Consider the following 23,343-nt stretch of genomic DNA (forward strand, 5'->3'; position numbering starts at 1 on the left):
TCTTCAGAGGTGAAGCCCAGAACCTTAGGAGCTGCAGCCCCGCTGGAGTTAACGTTAACTAACAAACCCAGGTCCTGCAGGGCTGTAAACTGATCCTGAGCTGCTCTGGTATTGCTCTCACTCTCCTGAAAAAGCTGCAGTAAATACATAACAGAAGAAAATCTCATGTCTGAAGCGTCTCTGATGTACGACGGAGTATTAGGGCCAAACTAAGACAAAAAAAAGGGAAATTACGAAAATAAAGTCATAATAGTATGAGAATAAAGTCGTAATATTACGAGAATAAAGTCATAATGTTGTGAGAATAAAGTCGTAATATTACGAGAATAAAGTCGTAGTATTACGAGAATAAAGTCGTAATATTACGAGAATAAAGTCGTAATATTAAATATATTATAAATATATAAATATAACTTCACAAGATGCTCAATATTCAACATTTTAACACAGGGAGAAGATGCTCTTCCTGTTAGAGTTCTCATAAATTAACACTTTATTCTCATAAATTACCACTTTATTCTTGTAATATTACGACTTTATTCTCATAAATTACCACTTTATTCTTGTAATATTACGACTTTATTCTCATAAATTACCACTTTATTCTTGTAATGTTACGACTTTATTCTCGTAATGTTACGACTTTATTCTCGTAATGTTACGACTTTATTCTCGTAATGTTACGACTTTTTTCTCGTAATATTACGACTTTATTCTCGCACCATTATGACTTTATTCTCGTAATTTTACGACTTTATTCTCGTAATTTCCAATTTTCTTTTGTCTTAGTTTGGCCCTGATACTCCGTCGTACTGATGTGTGTCGGGCTGTGTTTGTCCTTTTTAATTGGCAACATTTATATGTTTCACACAATAAGAAATTAAATCCGGACAAGCTGTTTTAGCAGGAATGTAGTTTCTTGGCACAAAGATCAAGAATCCGCAGCAAAAGTGGACTATGGACAAAAGTGGTCGATTTACGGAGCTGCTCGGGAACAAAACACAAAGAGGTCGCTTTATGAACAGGAAACAATCACACATCTGCAGGATTTGAATATGGAAATGAACGTGAAAAAGTGTTTGAATGTTTGAGGAAAAGATCCTTTTCTTTTCTCTTCAATCATTTATCTTTAATCTTTAATCTTGCGCTCAGGTGTCACAAACAGCTGCCGAGCTGACCGACCTCTGGGTTTGCTCAGCGTTGCTTCAGTCAGACATAACGAATGCCACCGTTTTCACAGCGGCTACCTTGTCCCCTGGCGTTGTTTGAGGTCAGTTGGAGGTACAACGCCTGGGAACGGTCCCTTGGTCACTTTTGGCCCTTGAACCTGTTGGAAAACAACTGTTCAATGTTGTAATTACAGAGGGACAAACACCAGGGAGGCTTCAACCCCGACGCAGGTCCTACATGTGGAGCACATGTGTAGCTGCTACAGAAGTGTAGCTCATAAATAACCCAGACTTATAGTCTCAATTCATACCATAGCACCGCCAAATCAGGTTCAAGCTTTGATCCTCATGAGATCTAATGGTCCTGAGGTCAGTAGTTACGTAAAAAATGGGTCAAACACGCCAACTCAGCGATAAACCCAGACGTGGTAGAAGACAACGGAAGCTGAGCAGGACTGGAGGAAAGGTCATCTTTGCTCCGTCGAGAAATAGCAGGGCTTGAAAAGTAGAAATATAGGAAATCAGAGAAGCAGCAGGTGAGTCTGAAGTGACGGGAATGAGAACCAGCATTTCCCCCCCTCCAGTAGAGGAGTTGAGGTATCTGGTTCACCGGGGAGGGAAGACTGGAGCAGGAGAGGAAGTCCATCCTGTACACCTCCCAGCCTGAACCCAGACAGGTGGAGTGTGATGGATGGATGGATGCACGGCCGCCGATAGGGGGGACAAACGGGTCTGTTGTCCCGGGCCCAGGGTAGGGGGGGGGGAAATCATCACCCGAAAATAAACCCGAATAAACCCGAAAATAAACCCGAAAAAACCCGAACACACCCGAAAATAAACCCGAAAATAAACCCGAAAAAACCCGAAAATAAACCCGAAAATAAACCCGAAAAAACCCGAAAATAAACCCGAAAAACCCCGAAACACACCCGAAAAAACCCGAAAATAAACCCGAATAAACCCGAAAAAACCCGAAACACACCCGAAAATAAACCCTAAAATAAACCCGAAAAAACCCGAAACACACTCGAAAATAAACCCGAAAAAAGCTGTTTCAAAATATGCCTATTTGTGGAAAAAATATGTAGTATTTGAGTTACATAAAAGCTTGTTATTTGTTTTCTTCCTAATTGTCCTTGTGGTCAAGAACCCCCAACACAAAAATGGTTTGGCCGCTGATCAAAATTTGATGTTATCATTTAATTCAACCATTAGAATGGTCAAAATGTCCGGTCAGCACAAGTCCGGTGCTCAGAAAAGAAGAGAAAAGAGAAGAAGAGAAGAAGAAAATAGAGGGCTCAGAGATTCTCTACACAAATATTTTAAAAAGGGTGGTGACGGTGAAGCTGGAATTAATAAAGTCAGCATAGAGCAAGGTAAGAAACAGCACAGCCAACGTTTACCAACCTTGTAACTTAACCTAACTGGCTCTAATGTTAACGTCCATTAGCTTGTATAAAAACCTGAAGAGCAGAGGGAGAGGAGAGGAAGAGGAGAGAAGGAGAGATCCGGGTGCAGGGGGGCCCATCTTAGATTATTTTGTCCGGGGCCCCGGCAAGACTGTCAGCTGGCCTGGATGGATGGATGGATGGATGAAATGATTAAAAGCTCCCTTGTTGTATTCCCCCGTGCTTCTGCAGGTGTGTGGTGGTCCTGCTCAACCCTAAGAAGAACAGACAGTACCACATCATCAACGCCTCCAGGTGGGTCACACGTGACAACAATCTACTTTAATCAGAGTAACATAAAACAGATTCATATCCAGGTGTTCTTCTCCGTTTCTTTTGAACAGAAAAACCATCACGGCTCTGTGTTTCTCCCCCGACGGCAAGTACTTGGCGACCGGAGAGGTGAGTCTGCTCCCTTTCTTCCTCCTCCAACGCTTCTTCTTTTGATCGCTAGGGTTGAAAAGTTCACATTAGTCTAGGATTAGAGGCTTTAATGATGAAGATTTTCATGTTTACTAGATTATTTAGCAGATCACATGCTGCAGTTGTGCACGGCATAAGAAGGGGGATGGCGTGTCTTTTTCTCCCGGGGGGGGAGCGGGTTTGCAGCAGAAGTCCAATTATTCGGCGGAGATCCTGCCGTCTCCGTGAGCGTTCAGCCCGTTAGAGCTCGCTTCTTCAAAGCTGCCAATTTGTTTTGTTGTGGTTGTGTCACAGTGTTGTGTCACAGTCCAACGCGTCCGTTTTGTTGTGGTTACAACTTGTGCCTCAGCACAACACGCCACCTTAATCCTCCCCAGCCAATGAAAGCCGATTAAAAACTTCGCTGTGTAAGTGGATGGCGGTGGTGGTGGTGGTGGTGGTGGGGGGATCATCGGTTGCCATGACTGCAAAGATCAAAGTTCAAAGGTTCAAAGTTCAGCACTGTTCTGCAAGATCTGACACTTTGTGGGTGTTCTGCTGCAAATACTGGGACCAATGAGACACGCTGCCGCTTCAAGGTGAAACACTAACAAACAAGGATATCAGCGTTCGGCTGCTGTTAAGTAAATAGGCACGTAAAAAGAGCTGGAAGATATTCCTGAGTGAATTATCTGATGTCCTTTTCATGTTCTCATCCATCAAACGGGGAGACGATTTGCATACGAGGGCAGGAACAACTGTCTGTGTTTTTCTTCTCCTTCCGTCTCTCTCGTATGCAGCTTTTTTCTTTAGCTCAATGTCACATTCGACGTCCTCCAGCGCGTTCGTCCTCACACCCGTTCGCTGCGTCGTTCTGCCACATTAAACCGAGAGGCCGTGCGAGTAGTCCGCTGACCTTTTGATCCCCGGGAGGGAGTGATGTGTGCAGGGTCGAGGGATAAGTGAGTGTTGTCAAAGGACAGGGAGGATAATCTCTGGGAGAGCTGGACCGACCGGTGGTGCAGGTGACGGCTCTGGGGTGTGTGGCTGGTAGGGATGGGCGGTGTGGACTAAAAAATGATCACCATCATTTCTGGCATTTATCCTGATAATGATCCAATACAAAAACGTCATCAACGGGAATTTATCTTTCTTTCTTTCTTTCTTTCTTTCTTTCTTTCTTTCTTGCTCATTTCTTTCTTTTTGGCTCATTTCTTTCTTTCTTCCTTCCTTCCTTCCTTCCTTCCTTCCTTCCTTCCTTCCTTCCTTTCTTTCTTTCTTTCTTTCTTTCTTTCTTTCTTTCTTTTTGGCTCATTTCTTTCTTTCTTTCTTTCTTTCTTTCTGGCTCATTTCTTTCTTTTTGGCTCATTTCTTTCTTTCTTTCTTTCTTTCTTTCTTTCTTTCTTTCTTTCTTTCTTTTTGGCTCATTTCTTTCTTTCTTTCTTTCTTTCTTTCTTTCTTTTAGGCTCATTTCTTTCTTTCTTTCTTTCTTTCTTTCTTTCTGGCTCATTTCTTTCTTTTTGGCTCATTTCTTTCTTTCTTTCTTTCTTTCTTTCTTTCTTTCTTTCTTTCTTTCTTTCTGGCTCATTTCTTTCTTTCTTTCTTTCTTTCTTTCTTTCTTTCTTTCTTTCTTTCTTTCTTTCTTTCTTTCTTTCTTTCTTTTAGGCTCATTTCTTTCTTTCTTTCTTTCTTTCTTTCTTTCTTTCTTTCTTTCTGGCTCATTTCTTTCTTTTTGGCTCATTTCTTTCTTTCTTTCTGTTTTTCTTTCTTTCTTTCTTTCTTTCTTTCAGGCTCTTTTCTTTCTTCCTTCCTTTCTTTCTTTCTTTCTTTCTTTCTTTCTTTCTTTCTTTCTTTCTTTCTTTCTTTCTTTCTTTCTTTCTTTCTTTCTTTCTTTCTTTCTTTCAGGCTCATTTCCTTCCTTCCTTCCTTCCTTCCTTCCTTCCTTCCTTCCTTCCTTCCTTCCTTCCTTCCTTCCTTCCTTCCTTCCTTCCTTCCTTCCTTCCTTCCTTCCTTCCTTCCTTCCTTCCTTCCTTCCTTCCTTCCTTCCTTCCTTCCTTCCTTCCTTCCTTCCTTCCTTCACGTACGTTGTGCGTGGATTTAATGCAGAACCATAAATCAGCTTTACGCAAAAACCTCATCAACGGGAATTTATCGTTTTTACCGCGAGATGACAAATTCTTACAGTGGGGAATTTTATGGATGGTTTATCGTGAACGGTAGGGCTCAAATAAAACGATCCAGGTGTCATCAAAGTGTAGATTTTTCAGATTTAATTTAAATGATTCCACAAACAAAATATTGATTTTAGCATTTTAGAAATTACAGGAATTTTAAGCAAAAGGGTTTGGACGGTTGACTGAATATAAATTGACCAATTTTCTCGTTATTCCAAGACAAGTGAAGCAGATAAAAAGGTTTGTGTCAGGTATTGACTGGAACTGCCAAAATAAAGGCCGGGCGGGGAGATCTCAGTGCAACTGAGTTGAGGCCGAATCAACACATTTACGACGTCTTATAAGGAAAGAAAAGCCCGGAGAGTTCAACATCAAAAGACTGGGAAAAGACCGTGGAGGAAAACTGAAGCAGATGTCTGCAGAATCGTTTCTCTGGTCCTTCAAAACGTCACAACTCAAACAACTCGAGATCATTGTCAAAACTTACAATTAAGAGTCCATCCAAGTGCTAAAATGAAGGTTGCATTTGCAATAATCAGAGGTGGGTAGTAACGAGTTACATTTACGCGGTTACATTTACTTGAGTAAGTTTTGGGATATGTTGTACTTTTAGTAGTAGTTTTGAATCACTATACTTTTTACTTTTACTTGAGTAGATTTGTGAAGAAGAAACTGTTCCTCTTACTCCGCTACATTAGGCTACGTTGAGCTGTTACTTTTCTTTTATCCCTTTTATCCACGTACGCGTCAATCTCATGACATCACTGGGTGATTCTTTGGGAAAAATGTTTGTTTTTGCATGTTTTGTCACATTTACACAGACTCAAACACACACAGAGTTTCTATGAGTTCATGGGCTTGTTCTAGTTCTGCCTGCTTAAAAAAGAAAAGTACAAAGGCTTCAAATTTTGTGCTACTTGTGCTTAATTAATTTTTGTATTCTGTTATTATTTTATTTATTTTATTATTTATTAAAGTACTTGAATTTACTTTAAGATTATTTTAATTTAAGCTATTTTTTATTTTTTATTAATTTTAATTTATTTTATTATTTTATTTATTTAATTCACCTGAAGATGATTGTTTTGTACTTTTGTCTGTTTGAATGGTTGTGTTAAAAAAAAAAATGAGACTTTACTCAACAGTTACTCAGTACTTGAGTAGTTTTTTCACCAAGTACTTTTTTACTTTTACTCAAGTAATTATTTGGATGACTACTTTTTACTTCTACTTGAGTCATATTATTCTGAAGTAACAGTACTTTTACTTGAGTACAATTTTTGGCTACTCTACCCACCTCTGGCAATAATTCAGTATTTTCAAACACTTTGGAACCCTGAAAAATGAAATAATTGGCAAAAAATGCCCATAAATCATAATTTATGTCCTGAATCTCATATTTTTGTGAAGCATCTTAAATTACAGTCTGCACTTTGATCACATCTTTTATTTCAAATAATTCATGAAGGCAACATGATTAATAAAATCCTGTCCTTGTCCAAATATCTGGACCTGCCGGCATGAGCTCAGGGAATCAGACCCTTATCACCTAGCTACGTTTGAGCTCATCATGTTGTTTTCCCTTTCCTCAGAGCGGGCACCTGCCGGCGGTGAGGCTGTGGGACGTTGCTGAGCGCAGGCAGGTGGCGGAGCTCCAGGAGCACAAGTACGGCATCTCCTGCGTGGCCTTTTCTCCCAACAACAAGTACATAGTCAGCGTGGGAAACCAGCACGACATGATGGTCAACGTCTGGGCGTGGAAGGTCGGTCTCACCCGGGACCTCTGCAGCCGCAGAGGCCCACTCTTTTCTGTTCTTCCCGTGTGACTGGCAATGCCACAAACTAAGAATAAATGAATACATACATGATCATCTGGCTACTAGGGAATGGGCGGTATGGACTAAAAAATGTATCACAATAATTTCTGGCATTTATCCCGATAACGATAAAAATGACGATAAAAAAAATACCAATTCAACTCAATCTTTTTAACTATAAATCTATCACCACATTCAGTCTTTGGAGCCCCCAAAACACTGCTCTAAAAGATACTAAATACTACTAAACTACACCAATTAAATTGAATTGATAAAAACCAATTAAATGAGTTACACCTGTACTGAAAAACTGTAATGACTCAGATCTGCCATGTTTGTTACACAAACACGTATCAACGGGAATTTATCCTTTTTTCTCTTTCTTTCTTCTTCTTTCTTTCTTTCTTTCTTTCTTTCTTTCTTTTCTTTCTTTCTTCTTTCTTTCTTTCTTTCTTTCTTTCTTTCTTTCTTTCTTTCTTTTCTTTCTTTCTTTCTTTCTTTCTTTCTTTCTTTCTTTCTTTCTTCTTCTTTCTGGTTCATTTCTTTCTTTCTTTCTTTCTTTCTTTCTTTCTTTCTTTCTGGTTCATTTCTTTCTTTCTTTCTTTCTTTCTTTCTTTCTGGCTCATTTCTTTCTTTCTTTCTTTCTTTCTTTCTTTCTTTCTTTCTTTCTTTCTTCTTCTTTCTTTCTTCTTCTTTCTTTCTTTCTTTCTTTCTTTTTCTTTCTTTCTTTCTTTCTTTCTTCTTTCTTTCTTTCTTTCTTTCTTTCTTTCTTTCTGGCTCATTTGGTGTTTCTGGCGCATCAGTCACCACTGCTTTCTTCTGGAAAAGTGAGACCGGTTAGACCGGTTAGACCCGGCACTCTGTATCTGCAGTAAACGTTGACCTAGACATGAACCCTTTGGCACAACAGGAAGTTGAACTGCCATGCTGGTTCCTCTCGCTCCAAATCTCTGAGGTAGAAATGCCAACTATCTCTCAGCATCAGAGTATTAAAAAACTTTAGTTGTAGCCACTTCAGACACCAATATCAATGCATGCCTTTGAATGAAGTCAATATGTTGCAAAAAACACAATATTCAAGATATAAAAGAGCTGATTCATGAACTCGTCCTGACATGCATTTGTGCCTTTTTGACATTTTCTTTTTCTTTTACAGAAAGATGTGGTGGTGGCAGCAAAACAAGGTGTCCAGTAAGGTGACAGGCGTCTCCTTCTCCGAGGACAGCTCCTACTTTGTAACGGTCGGAAACAGACACGTCAAGTTCTGGTATCTGGACCACTGCAAGGCCAACAAGGTAGCTTGTTCGCCTGCATCTGTTTTCCTATTCTTTACTTCTTCTGGCCACTTCTGACTTTCTTATTTTCATGCAGACTGAGTTTTTCAGTTGAAAATAATGTTATCAGAGCGATCGCAGCCACTCAGTTCAGTGTTTGACCCTCCTTGTGGGCAGAGGTGTCAAGTAACGAAGTACAAATACTTCGTTACCTTACTTAAGTAGAAATTTTGGTTATCTATACTTCACTGGAGTAATTATTTTTCAGACGACTTTTTACTTTTACTCCTTTACATTTTCATGCAATTATCTGTACTTTTTACTCCTTACATTTTAAAAACAGCCTTGTTACTCTATTTCATTTCGGCTTTAAAAAAAAACTATCCAGTTAAATTGCTCCATCCAGATAGAGTGAATTTGGTTGTGGTTGTTTTCAGATGTTCTTGTCCAGTTTTGTTCTTACATCCGTTCCCTCAGATTCCTGCAACTAAACTTGGATGTACATTCCAATAAAGGTTAGGATAAATGATAACATGCTCTGAAGTTTGACTTTTTGCACCATAACAATACTTATAGCCAGTACTCGAGATGAGGGGGGATGAGGGAGGATGGCATCCCCCCTGAAATAAACACGGTCCAAATCACCCCCCCCTGTAAAACTGCCATCCCTCCTTCCCATCCCTTATGTCATTTCATCAATGAATGTGGTTTTACTGCTATTTCAACATTTAGAGTCACCAGAAAAATAACACCAGAAAAATAACTTATTTGACAGTGTTCACCTGTTTCAAGTAAATTTTCACTTGAAATAAGTAGAAAAATCTGCCACTGGGACAAGATTTATCTGCTTGTTCCACTGGCAGATTTTTCTACTTATTTTAAGTGAAAATCTACTTGAAACAGAGTGAAAATTGTTTTTTTTTTTCCCAGTGATGAGTCTTGTTTTAAGTGTAATGAGATTCTCTTTACTAAAATCAGACATTTTAGCTAGAAATAAGACAAATATTCTTGTTAAGATTTAGAGTTTTTGCAGTGATCCATTTTACTTATCCTGTGAAGGACAGAGTCATATTGATAAGTTCAGAAAACTGTTTTTTATTGTTGTGTTTTGATGTATTAGATGTAAGCCCAGTGGATATTTAAAGCTTACAGAAGGCTGCATTTAACTGCTGCTATGTCATTCCTGCAGTATTTCTGCAGCTGTTTTGGTGAGTGCTATTATTTGTAATATATTATATTATTTGTAATCAGCACAAATTATCTGTCCCCATGTGATAAAATCCACCATCCCCCCTGATTTCTTTTTACAACTCGAGTACTGCTTATAGGCAACTAGTCATCATATCTCCCTGCTCTCTGAAACACATGTTAATGCTCATTAGTACACATATATGCTTCTTTAATATATTTGCATTATACTAAGATACATTCATTTTCTATGGCTTTTGTCCTTAATGGCTTTTTCCCCCCCTTACATTACTTTTACTTTTATACTTTAAGTAGTTTTGAAACCAGTACTTTTATACTTTTACTTGAGTAAAAAACTTGAGTTGATACTTCAACTTCTGCAGGAGTATTTTTAAACTGTAGTATCTATACTTCTACCTGAGTAATGGATGTGAATACTTTTGACACCCCTCCTTGTGGTTGTTCAGGCCAGCGCCCCCGTGCCTCTGCTGGGCCGCTCGGGGCTGCTGGGAGAGCTGAGGAACAACTTCTTCAGCGACGTGGCCTGTGGGCGAGGCCACCAATCCGACTCCACCTTCTGCATCACCTCCTCCGGCCTGCTGTGTGAGTTCAACAGCAAAAGGATGCTGGACAAGTGGGTGGACCCTGCAGGTGAGCGGAGAGCCGTTTGGACCGACCCCTGTCAAATGAGGGGGAAAACCACAAGTGCTGTGTTTGTCCATTAAACCGGATCGAGTCCGGTCCTGAATCATGTCCGCTCAGCCAGTTTCACGCGTACACGCTGTCGCTGCTTTAGCTGAGCATCCATCTGTGATGCTTACTGAAGTGTGTGAACATGACGGCCTGTCGGTCCTGCTCTCCCGCCTTCTGTCAGAGGATCAGAGGAGAATTAGCATCGTGCCTGGAGGTGTTCCAGCAAGGAGGCTTTTGTACTCCTCTGTAACCTGAACCACATTAAATGACACAGAAGTCACAGACTTCGTTTACATGCAGTCAAAATTCGGGTTATTGCTAATATTCCGGTTACTGAAACATTCTGAATATTCTGTATACATGGTAATTAATCATTCGGGTTATCTGGATCAAACACAGCGACAGCGCGGAGGAACATCATGACGCAATTCCTGTCATTTCCGCTTCTTCTTCCTGTATCCAAATTCAAAACAAATGCTGCTTTGCACAACTTTTCACTCACCTTCTTGTAAATCTGGCTATCCCAGTACTTTCTACCGTCTACAAATGCCAAAATGTTCATATCCTTCATTACATTTGTGAAGTGATTAGTAGGAATGGGCGATATTTACCGTGTTCACGATAAACCGTCAAAAAAATTCCTCACGATAAGAATTTGTCATCTTGCGGTAAAACGATAAATTCCCATTAATGAAGTTTTTGTGTTAAGCTGATTTATGGTTCTGCGTTAAATCCACGCACAACATACGGGAAGGAAGGAAGGAAGGAAGGAAGGAAGGAAGGAAGGAAGGAAGGAAGGAAGGAAGGAAGGAAGGAAGGAAGGAAGGAAGGAAGGAAGGAAGGAAGGAAGGAAGGAAGGAAGGAAGGAAGGAAGGAAGGAAGGAAGGAAGGAGGAAAGGGGAGAAGGAAGGGAGAAAAACAAGGAAAGAAGGAAGGAAGGGAAGAAAGGAAGGAAGGAAGGAAATGAGCCTGAAAGAAAGAAAGAAAGAAAGAAAGAAAGAAAAGAAAGAAAGAAAGAAAGAAAAGAAAGAAAGAAAGAAAGAAAGAAAGAAAGAAAGAAAGAAAGAAAGAAAAGAAAGAAAAGAAAAGAAAGAAAGAAAGATAAAATTCCCATTGATGATGTTTTTGTGTAACAAACATGGCGGATCTGAGAGCGAGATAGATTTATAGTTAAAAAGGTGGAGTTGAATTGGTATTCTTTTTATCGTCATTTTAATCGTTATCGGGATAAATGCCGGAAATTATCGCGATACATTTTTTAGTCCATACCGCCCATCCCTAGTGATTAGTCTCCTCCTCACTCCAAAAGTGTGGCGTGGTCTTGCGTTTCTCCGTGTTTATAAGAACTTCCTGGACTCAAAAGACCAAGATTCCTTGCGAACAGAGCATGCACAGAAAACAAATTCATGTTCCGTTTGATGGGGATATTCCGTTTGGCGTTTATATGACCGAATATTCAGGTTTTAAAAGGAATAACCCAGAGGTCATATTCGGGTTTTTAAAAACCTGAATATGAGCAAATTCGGGTTATTCAAAGGGGTTACTGGTGTTTACATGGCCGTGCAAATTCGGGTTATTGCCAATATTCAGGTTTTAAAAGGGTTATTGAGTGCATGTAAACGCAGTCACTGACTATGTTTACATGCAGGTTATTGCTAATATTCTGGTTACTGAAACATTGGAATAATCTGTTTCCATGCATGAGCAAACAGGGTTATCCATGTATTCATGGTAATTAATCATTTGGGATATTTGGATCAAACCAGCGACGAATGGAGAACGTGATGACGCAATTCCCGTCATTTCCGCTTCTTCTTCCTGTATCCAAATTCAAAACAAATGCTGCTTCGCGCAACTTTTCGCTCCTTGCGAACAGAGCATGCGCACAAAACAAATTCCTGTTCCGTTTGATGGGGATATTCCGTTTGGCGTTTACATGACCGAATATTCAGGTTTTAAAAGGAGTAATCCTGGGGTCATATTCGGGTTTTTAAAACCGGAATATGAGCAAATTTGGGTTATTCAAAGGGGTTATTGGTGTTTACATGGCCGTGCAAATTCGGGTTATTGCCAATATTCGGGTTTTAAAAGGGTTATTGATGCATGAAAACGCAGTCACACTTTGTCTCTTTTTGTTCACTTTTATTCATTGCAGACGGGTGTGGCCCAGTCCCTGTCCCTGTCCGAGGACACCATCTTCTGCGGCTGCGCCGACGGGACCGTGCGAGCCTTCAGCCCCGTCGACCTGCACTTCGTCTGCACGCTGCCGCGGCCGCACCCCCTCGGCTCCGATGTCGCCGCCATCACGGAGCCCAGGTGCTGATCCATGGTGCTGACGGGCTCAAGTGTACCGAGCGCTGGAAGCCATCCAAATCTACAGCTCCCTGCATCTTTTAACTTGCTCTTTTTGTCACTTCGTGGTCTTTAAAAATACAATTCCAACCCTTTCTCCCTGCAGCCATCTGTTCAACAGCAGGGCAGGCGCCCCGCTACCCGGACGTCACGGCTGTGACCTACGACCCCGTCAGCCACTGGCTCAGCTGCGTCTACAACGACCACAGCCTGTACGTGTGGGATGTGAGGGACGTGCACAGGGCGGGGAAGGTGAACTCAGCCCTGTACCACGCCGCCTGCGTCTGGGACCTGGAGGTAAGCTGCTGCAGGAGGAGGCGGTTGCGTAACACCTCTCTAAGAACTGCGACACCGGCCGCGCACTTTAAATAAGCCCCCGGTTCAGTGAAGACTTAAACAACAACGCGGTCGATTTGAGCGATTAGGTCTGTGATTTGTGCCACGCTCGGGGATTCGTCAGTCTCAGACCAATTTAACAACCAAGTTGCTTTGGGAGTACAGATTATAATGAATATTACAATCTGTTATTGGTCAGTACATTTACCAAAGAAACTTAGTTAAACAGAAACCAATGCATGCTGGGTAGAAACAGCCTGCATCTATGGTGATGCTGTACGATCAAAGGGGCTGCAAACAGTCCTGCTTTTCTTTCATATTTTATGCAATAATCCCCTTTTTTTTATTTCCACCTTTCATAATCTTTCAAAATAAAGCAAAATATCTTGAAGTAAAAGGTCAGTGCTTCCTAAAAAAAACCCTTAAAATAATGCTGCTTATGTATACTTTTAAGAGTCTTAGTTTTTGGGTTGAGAGATTTGTCCAATTCCTTCTGCACACGATTTGCATATTTTTTGGGGAGTTTTCTGTTGCACACAGCTCTTGTGAGCTGGAGCTGCAGATTTTTTCAGGTGACTATGAGGCCATTGCAAAACCTTGAAGGTGATACTCTTTTTGAAAACAATATGATGTTTTTCTGCAGAACTAAAGGATGTTCTTTGTGCCACAGGCTGCAATGAAACTTAGACAGCTGTTCCAATAAAAGAGGCTTGTTTTATGCTTTTTTTTTCAAAAGCTGACACAATTGTGTGGGGTATTAATGAACTTTCTGGTACATACTAAAGACTGCAGTACAAAAGCACCTTTTTTCAGACCCCCCCTTTAGACACCTGTGCAGGGGCATCAATTGGGTATGGCAAGGTATGGCAGCCGCCACACCTTTGCTTCAAGGGTTAAATGTAAATGTGTTTTTTTAAATAAATTATACATTTATGGAATAACTACAAATGCAAATAAGAACAACATGATCGATTTCACTAGTTATTATACACTGCAAAAACTCAAAATCTTAACAAGAATATTTGTCTTATTTCTAGTTAAAATGTCTAATTTTTAGTCTCATTTTTTTTTTTTTTAAATCTCATTACATTTAAGACAAGACTCAAAAACAACCATTTTTCACCTGAGATTTTCCTAGATTTTCACTTAAAATAAGTAGAAAAATCTGCCAGTGGAACAAGATCGTTTTGCTTGTAATGAGAAGATAAATCTTGTCCCACTGGCAGATTTTTCTACTTATTTCAAGTGAAAATTTACTTGAAACAGGTGAAAATGGTCAAATAACAAGTTATTTTTCTGGTAATGACTCTTGTTTTAAGTGTAATGAGATTTTTTTGACTAAAAATGAGACATTTTAACTAGAAATAAGACAAATATTCTGGTAAGATTTTGAGTTTTTGCAGTGAGCGAGACTGCATTTGAAAAAGTTCCAATTTTCTTGACCACACATAAGCTACATATCAGACTTCTGTGATGAGTATTTGCTGGACGTGTTGATTGATACTCTAGTTAGGTTCTGTGACTCGTAACCTTGCCATACCTTAGCTTCCACTGAATTGACACCACTGCACCTGTGAATACCAGCCGGGTTTAGGGGAGTGAAGTGGATCGCTCCACTGCAGGGTGTGCCTCTTTAAAATGCGGCGTCACGGTTTTGTGCTGCTCTTTTCTGAGCAAATGCAGCACCATGTGTGAAGCTGGAGGGACACGAAAATGACGACTCTAGATGGTTTTACTCTGATCTGGGTCTGTGATGTCACAATCTGTGCCAACCAGTTAATCACACTGATGCCGGTTCGGAGACACCCAGGGAACTGCGGCTCCCGAAGCAGAAAAATGAATAAACTCAGAACTTTTTTTCCCCCGATGATGCAACTTTGCAACTCTTGACAGGAATTACTTAGATGTTCATTTGTGGTGAGGACTTGGCAAAGGTGTCCCGAGGATGACGATTACGTGATGGTAACACAGTATTTGTGCAGCCTCATGAAAGAAAAGTGGATTTTAAATGTACCTTTTCGGTAATCATGTGAACTTGATGTTAGTACAAGATGAGCTATGATGCCTCAGGATGCCCAAACTACTATTTTCTCATTAAAACGATGAAAACAGTTTCATCTTCCCTCAGTACTCGAGTTGTAAAAAGAAATCAGGGGGGATGGTGGATTTTATCATATGGGGACAGATAATTGTGTGCTGATTACAAATTATATAATATATTACAAATAATAGCACTGACCAAAACACCTGCAGAAATACTGCAGGAATGACTTAGCAGCAGTTAAATGCAGCCTTCTGTAAGCTTTAAAATATCCACTGGGCTTACATCAAATACCATCAAAACACAACAGTAAAAAACAGTTTTTCTGAACTTATCAATATGACTCTGTCCTTCACAGGATAAGTAAAATGGATCACTGCAAAAACTCAAAGTCTTAACAAGAATATTTGTCTTATTTCTAGTTAAAATGTCTCATTTTAGTAAAAAAAAATCTCATTACACTGAAAACAAGACTCATCACTGGAAAAAACAACAATTTTCACCTGTTTCAAGTAGATTTTCACTTAAAATAAGTAGAAAAATCTGCCAGTACAAGATTTTTTTGCTGGTAATGAGAAGATAAATCTTGTCCCACTGGCAGATTTTTCTACTAATTTCAAGTGAAAATTGACTTGAAACAGGTGAGAATTGTCAAATAAGTTATTTTTCTGGTGATGACTCTAAATGTTGAAATAGCAGTAAAACCACATTCATTGTAAAATGACATAAGGGATGGAAAGGGGGGATGGCAGTTTTACAGGGGGGATGATTTCGACTGTTTTTATTTCAGGGGGGGATGCCATCCCCCCTCATCCCCCCTCAACTCCAGTACTGGCTTCGGTGTAATTTTGCCTTTTGGAGCGCTCTTTTGTAGGAGCAAACGTTGGGGGGGGCCCCAAACTTTTCCATGCCGTTTTAAAGCCAAACTGCTCATCCCATAAATCTGTCATCCCTCTCCAGATGTTTCCAGACGTTCCTGCAGGATTTGTGGCGGGTCTGTCAGAGGGTGCGTTCGTCACCTGCTCAGCTGATAACACCATCAGGCTGTGGCGCACCGAGGACGGGACCCAAACTCCACCCCCCTGAACATCCTCAGCAGGGTGAGCTTTTGCTTCAGGGGCCAGATGTTTGCAGACGTTTCCTGCACAAATGCTGCTTGTGGTGGATTATAAGTCTGTCCATGATCTGCTTTTTGCAGGATCTCTTAAAAATAGTCTACATGGATGGAAACACCAGCACCTTGCTTGGATGCTGAGTGTACAGCGAATGTGAGCGCAGACAAATCCGGGGACGGACAGACAGCGGAGATCAAGACGGGCATCAGGACCATCTGCGTCAGCCCGGACGGCAAACACCTGGCGTCTGGAGATCGTAACGGGATGCTGAGGTAAGCCAGGAGGACTGAACCGGAGACGCTGGACATGCAGTCTCGGGTGACGTCCTGTCTGACACCTGAATGGATCTGGTGCAGGGTTCACGACTCGGCAGCACGGAGGAGATTCTGAGAGAGTGGCAGCTCACGATGCCGAGATCCTCTGTCTGGAGTACAGTAAACCAGAAACAGGTCAGTGTGTGTGTGTGTGTGTGTGTGTGTGTGTGTGTGGTGTGTGTGTGTGTGTGTGTGTGTGTGTGTGTGTGTGTGTGTGTGTGTAAGAATTTGTCATCTTGTGGTAAAAACGATAAATTGAGGAAATGAGAAAGAAAGGAAGAAAGAAAGAAATGAGCATGAAAGAAAGAAAGAAAGACAGAAAGAAGAAAGAAAGAAAGAAAGAAATGAGCCAGAAAAAAAGAAAGAAAGAAAGAAAGAAAGAAATGAGCCTGAAAGAAAGAAAAGAAAGAAAGAAAGAAAGAAAGAAAGAAATGAGCCTGAAAGAAAGAAAGAAAGAAAGAAAGAAAGAAAAGAAAGAAAGAAATGAGCCTGAAAGAAAGAAAGAAAGAAAGAAAGAAAGAAAGAAAGAAATGAGCCTGAAAGAAAGAAAGAAAGAGAAGAAAGAAAGAAAGAAAGAAAGAAAGAAAGAAATGAGCCAGAAAGAAAGAAAAGAAAGAAGAGACAGAAAGAAAGAAAGAAAGAAAGAAAGAGAAAAAAGGATAAATTTCCCGTTGATATGTGTTTGTGTAACAAACATGGCGGATCTGAGCATGAAAGAAAGAAAGAAAGAAAGAAAGAAAGAAAGAAAGAAAGAAAGAAAGAAAGAAAGAAAGAAAGAAAGAAAAGAAAGAAAGAAGAAGAAAGAAAGAAAGAAAGAAAGAAAGAAAGAAAGAAATGAGCCTGAAAGAAAGAAAGAAAGAAATGAGCCTGAAAGAAAGAAAGAAAGAAAGAAAGAAAGAAAGAAAGAAAGAAAGAAGAAATGAGCAAGAAAGAAAAGAAAGAAAGAAAGAAAGAAAGAAAGAAAGAAAGAAAGAAAGAAATGAGCCAGAAAAAAAGAAAGAAAGAAAGAAAGAAAGAAAGAAATGAGCCAGAAAAAAGAAAGAAGAAAGAAAGAAAGAAATGAGCCTGAAAGAAAGAAAGAAAGAAATGAGCCTGAAAGAAAGAAAGAAAGAAAGAAAGAAAGAAAGAAAAGAAAGAAAGACAAGAAAGAAAGAAAGAAAGAAAGAAAGAAAGAAAGAAAGAAAGAAAGAAAGAAAGAAATGAGCCTGAAAGAAAGAAAGAAAGAAATGAGCCTGAAGAAGAAGAAAGAAAGAAAGAAAGAAAGAAAGAAAGAAAGAAAGAAAGAAAGAATGCCAGCTCTAATTATAGCGTGTTCTAAGAACATCTGGCCCTCGGCTGAGCTTAACGTGCTGTTCCTGGTCAGGTCTGGCGCTGCTGGCCACGGCGAGCCGGGACCGTCTCATCCACGTCCTGGACACAAACGACGACTACAGTCTAGTGCAGACTCTCGACGAGCACTCCTCCTCCATCACGGCCGTGCGGTTTGCTGGTGAGCCGCTCTCTTTGTAATCCTCTAACATCTCCTCCCCGTCCACCTTTAGATCCCCGCTTTTATTCACCGGCATCAAACACGATTATCAAAATCTACATCCTCATGTGACGCTTGTTGGAACAAAGGCTTTTCTGTTGCACCGTGTTCTCTCATTTTCAGATAATATATCGTATTTTCATCAGTTATTGTCACTGATATGCTACAAGGCATACTGCACTACTGATGCTGCATGTCACAGATCTTTAAGTTTCATAACTGGTTGTAAAACCCCTTACTCATCACTGCACATTGTACTCTCTCACTGATTGGTTTTCACTTTCCATGCACACAACCACCCACTGGTATCTATTTGTCTATTAATCCATCCTTGGACTACTCCCCTCATATTTGTCCACATACTTGACAAGGAAACAGTCTGATCACATTTCATTTGCCATCCCTTCAGTCCGTACTGAACTTGGCAAAAAGGCGTTCTCCGACGCCTAGTCTGGAACCTGGAACAGAAGCTGAAGCTGTCCAGTTTTTTTAGTTAGGGGACTTCAAATGACTTGTAGGAAGACTGGTGAGACTGTCAGTGGGGGTCTGCACGTGTACTGTATTTGACTAGTTCCTTTTTTACTTAATTTTATTATTATGAATTATCTTATGTTTTGTTTTTGTCTCTTGTACGTTCAGTTAGTCTGTAACTTAAACATTTAAAGGAGCTTGAGGCAGGATTGAGGCAGGATTTATGAAAAAAATTCGTATACGTTTTAAGTTTTCTAGTAATAATGTCAGATGAAGTGTTCCAAACCCAAAAGAATGAGCCCTCTAGTGTATCTCTCCTTTGCCTTGAACAGGCTGTGTGCTGCAAAATGTGCTGCAATTCGGTCCCGAATTTCCCGCGCTGTCCTGCAGATGTGACGTCAAATCACGCTGCATGCGCGTTCTCCCCATTCTCCCGTGCCGGTGTCGTGGCAAAAAGTGATTGCCTGCCAGAATCTGATTTCTCCCCTGAAAATGGGTCTTTTTTACCTGCCAAAAATTGATTGAAGGCCAAATACAATTAATGAAAAGTTGTTTCTAACTAAATATGATATGATCTCATTCTTGAGCTTCATAATATAAATACTAGAGCTCACATGATTGCTTTTAACTCTTTTAAAGGACCATTACAACACAAAATAGGCATTTTCACCTGCCAAAAATTGATTGAAGGCCAAATACAGTTAATGAAAAGTTGTTTCTGCCTATATATGACTTGATCTCATTCTTGAGCTTCATAATCTGAAAATCTGACGTTTTAGCGCTATCATTCAACGGGCTGCTGTGCGCGCTCCCGCAGCCAGAAATCAGAAGAAATCAGATTCTGGCAGGCAATCACTTTTTGGCACAACACCGGCTTCGCTGTTGGCTGCAGTACCCCCGACGGCCGTCGTGGCGAACTGTGGCGCTAGAGAGTCTCATTTCTTAAAAGGAGCCTCATGCTCCTTTAACAAAAATGAAGCCAAAAGGAAAACACATCATGTGGTTGTTGCTGCACATCAGATAGGAAAGAGTTGTGTATAAAACCATCTCCACACAATTTAAAGGTGAGGTGACATTATTCCCAGGCGTGGACATCCCAGCACGTACACCTCAAGGTCGGGCCGTGCAATGCTCGGAGAAATGCAAAGAGAGAGTACCAGGGCTCCATCCCCGGCCGTGCAGGTCTCACTGAGCACGTTAAACCTTTGTGACAGCACAGTTCCAGGAAGACTCAGCGAGTAAGGTTCGTTTTGAAAGGTTGCCAGGGGGGAAAGTGGAGCACAGCGGGGGGAAGGTCGTTGAATGGGCCGTGAACTCCTCTGAGTGGTTTTGGGTCAGTGATGGGAACAGTGATCGGTAGCACCGCAGGCGTCGACGCCAGAGTGTCTGCACGATAGAAGGAACAAGGTTTCAGACCCCGACCTATCTGAAGATGCTGTGGCAGGACCTTAAAAGAGCTGCGTATGAGCTAACACACAGAAACCTCCGGGAACTGAAGTAAGACTGTGAAGAAAGAAAGGAACAACCGTCCTCCACGATGATGGTGATGATGACAATATTACCTCAAGTAATTGCTGTTAGTAAACCTTTGAATCAGGGGGATGCTTAGTATTAACCAGAGGTGTGTAGTAACGAGTTACATTTACTCCGTTACATTTACTTGAGTAAGTTTTGGGAAATGTTGTACTTTTAGGAGTAGTTTTGAATCACTATACTTTTTACTTTTACTTGAGTAGATTTGTGAAGAAGAAACTGTTACTCTTACTCCGCTACATTAGGCTACGTTGAGTTTGTTACTTTTCTTTTATCCCTTTTATCCGCGTACGCGTCAATCTCATGACATCACTGGGTGATTCTTTGGGAAAAATATTTGTTTTTGCATGTTTTGTCACATTTACACAGACTCAAACACACACAGAGTTTCTATGAGTTCATGGGCTTGTTCTAGTTCTGCCTGGTTAAAAAAGTTACAAAAAAGTACAAAGGCTTGAAATTTTGTGCTACTTGTGCTTAATGTATTTTCTTATTCTGTTATTATTTTATCTATTTTATTATTTATTAAAGTACTTGAATTTACTTTAAGATTATTTTATTTAAGCTATTTTTTATTAATTTTAATTTATTTCATTATTTTATTGATTTAATTTGCGTGAAGATGATTATTTTGTACTTTTGTCTGTTTAAATGGTTGTGTTAAAAAAAATAAATCAGACGTTACTCAACAGTTACTCGGTACTTGAGTAGTTTTTTCACTAAGTACTTTTTTACTTTTACTCAAGTAATTATTTGGATGACTACTTTTTACTTCTACTTGAGTCATAATATTCTGAAGTAACAGTACTTTTACTTGAGTACAATTTTTGGCTACTCTACCCACCTCTGGTATTAACCCATATTTTTGGGGCTCATTTCTTGTTATATGAATGATGTGAAAAAAGTGTTTTTTTTAGGATTAGTTTAAGTTTAGTTTTTTAGTTTAAGTTTATTTCAGTCATATATACCTTTCAAGGCAACAAGGAAGAAACACATTTTACAATTTGACTGAAAAAGGCTCATAGGAGCATCTTTTAATCCCAAACATAGGATTAAAAGACAGCTTTAAAAAACTTGTGCAAATGACTGTGATCCGTGATTAAATGATTCATTTCCTCTCTTCAGACTCATCCGCAGGTTTTAAGTCATTGTCAAACACTACCAACATCATTTTGATTAAATACAGCAGGGTATCTCACAGGCTTTGATTTGGCATTAACGTTTATAAAAGAATGTGACTAATTAGCTGTAATTGTTTTTTGTTTCGGTAGCCAATGACAACAAGGTGAGGATGATCAGCTGCGGAGCAGACAAGAGCATCTACTTCCACACAGCACACAAGGTAACGTTTCCTCTCACCTCTCATCAAAAGTGTGTCGTACAGCAGACAGATGCACCGGCTAAAAATATTTTTCCTGCGGCTGGACTGTTACATAATTAAATCTGGATTAACGGTGATTATTGTTTTCTAAATATGGAGCTGAATGTCAGAGATGGATTAAACATTCGCCCCCTTTTTTCCAGCCCTTTTAATGCGTGAAACCACATTTAAGAAAAGTGGAATGAAAAGATTTAGGAAAAGTGGTTAAGAAGTATTATTTTTTTCCCTTCTTTTGACTTGAGAAGCTTCGTTATTTTGTCCAATTAAAGACTGACTGTGCAGCACAACAATCGTGCAGCACGAATTAAGTAGTTGCACTATTTTCTGTGTAACTCAAATGTAGAAAAAGAGCTTTGTTCCTTCCTCTGGGATTGCTTCTGGTTTCCAGGGCTGATCTGTGCTCAGTGAGCGTTGCAACATCAGTTACAACATTAATCCAACATGTAGGTCACCACGTTCTTCTAAAACTTCTGACATGATTCAGTCCTCGCTTGTAACTCCGTCTCAAACAATGCAGTAAGTCTTGTTAAAGTAAAATCCTCATCGGTACTTGGACGTGGAGTCCGTTACTCAACGTCCAGCCCGTTACTCAACGTCCAGCGCTCGTTTGTAAACTCATTGTGAAATGAGCATGTTCCGTGCTGCTTTCCAGCAGTCCTTGTTGTTTTCAAGGATCCTAAATGAACGGTTGTCTTCCAGTCTGATCATGTCTGAATGATGATGATGATGGATGAAGATGAAAAAGCAGACGTTTTTTTTTACTCTGTATTTATATATCCTCATTTAAAGAGCACCCATCTATGTGAATACATGCGTATAATCCCTGCCATTATTGTAATGTAGATAAAACTACAGTTCTTATTTGAAGGTTTTGTTTTAAGTTCCTGTTAGGAATGGGCGATATTTTACCGTTCACGATAAACCGTCAAAAAAATTCCCCGCGGTAAGAATTTGTCATCTCGCAGTAAAAACGATAAATTGAGGAAATGAGAAAGAAAGAAAGAAAGAAAAGAAAGAAAGAAATGAGCATGAAAGAAAGAAAGAAAGAAATAAAGAAAGAAAGAAAGAAAGAAAGAAAGAAAGAAAGAAAGAAAGAAAGAAAGAAAGAAAAAAAGACAGAAAGAAAGAAATGAGCATGAAAGAAAGAAAGAAAGAAAGAAAGAAAGAAAGAAAGACAGAAAGAAAGAAATGAGCATGAAAGAAAGAAAGAAAGAAAGAAAGAAAGAAAGAAAAGAAAGAAAGACAGAAAGAAAGAAATGAGCCTGAAAGAAAGAAAGAAAGAAAGAAAGAAAGAAAGAAAGAAAGAAAGAAAGAAAAGAAAGAAAGAAAGAAAGAAAGAAAGAAAGAAAGAAAGAAAGAAATGAGCCAGAAAGAAAGAAAGAAAGAAAGAAATGAGCCAGAAAGAAAGAAAGAAAGAAAGAAATGAGCATGAAAGAAAGAAAGAAGGAAAGAAAGAAAGAAAGAAAGAAAGAAAGAAAGAAGGAAAGAAAGAAAGAAAGAAAGAAAGAAGGAAAGAAAGAAAGAAAGAAAGAAAGAAAGAAAGAAAGAAAGAAAGAAAGAAAGAAAGAAAGAAAGAAAGAAATGAGCATGAAAGAAAGAAAGAAGGAAAGAAAGAAAGAAAGAAAGAAAGAAATGAGCCTGAAAGAAAGAAAGAAAGAAAGAAATGAGCATGAAAGAAAGAAAGAAGGAAAGAAAGAAAGAAAGAAAGAAAGAAAGAAAGAAAGAAAGAAAGAAAGAAATGAGCCTGAAAGAAAGAAAGAAGGAAAGAAAGAAAGAAAGAAAGAAAGAAAGAAGGAAAGAAAGAAAGAAAGAAAGAAGGAAAGAAAGAAAGAAAGAAAGAAAGAAAGAAAGAAAGAAAGAAAGAAAGAAATGAGCATGAAAGAAAGAAAGAAAGAAATGAGCCTGAAAGAAAGAAAGAAGGAAAGAAAGAAAGAAAGAAAGAAGGAAAGAAAGAAAGAAATGAGCCTGAAAGAAAGAAAGAAAGAAAGAAAGAAATGAGCATGAAAGAAAGAAAGAAAGAAATGAGCCTGAAAGAAAGAAAGAAAGAAAGAAAGAAAGGAAGGAAAGAAAGAAAGAAAGAAAGAAAGAAAGAAAGAAAGAAAGAAAG

General features: G+C 39.5%; 1 pseudogene; it reads left to right on the plus strand.

Moving 5' to 3' along the window:
• The window catches only part of LOC133464584 (mitogen-activated protein kinase-binding protein 1-like), a 48,562-nt pseudogene that overhangs the window by 3,388 nt on the left and 21,831 nt on the right, over positions 1-23,343 (plus strand).

This window comes from Cololabis saira, chromosome 18 (genome assembly GCF_033807715.1).
Source record: "Cololabis saira isolate AMF1-May2022 chromosome 18, fColSai1.1, whole genome shotgun sequence".
NCBI classification, from domain to species: Eukaryota; Metazoa; Chordata; class Actinopteri; order Beloniformes; family Belonidae; genus Cololabis; species Cololabis saira.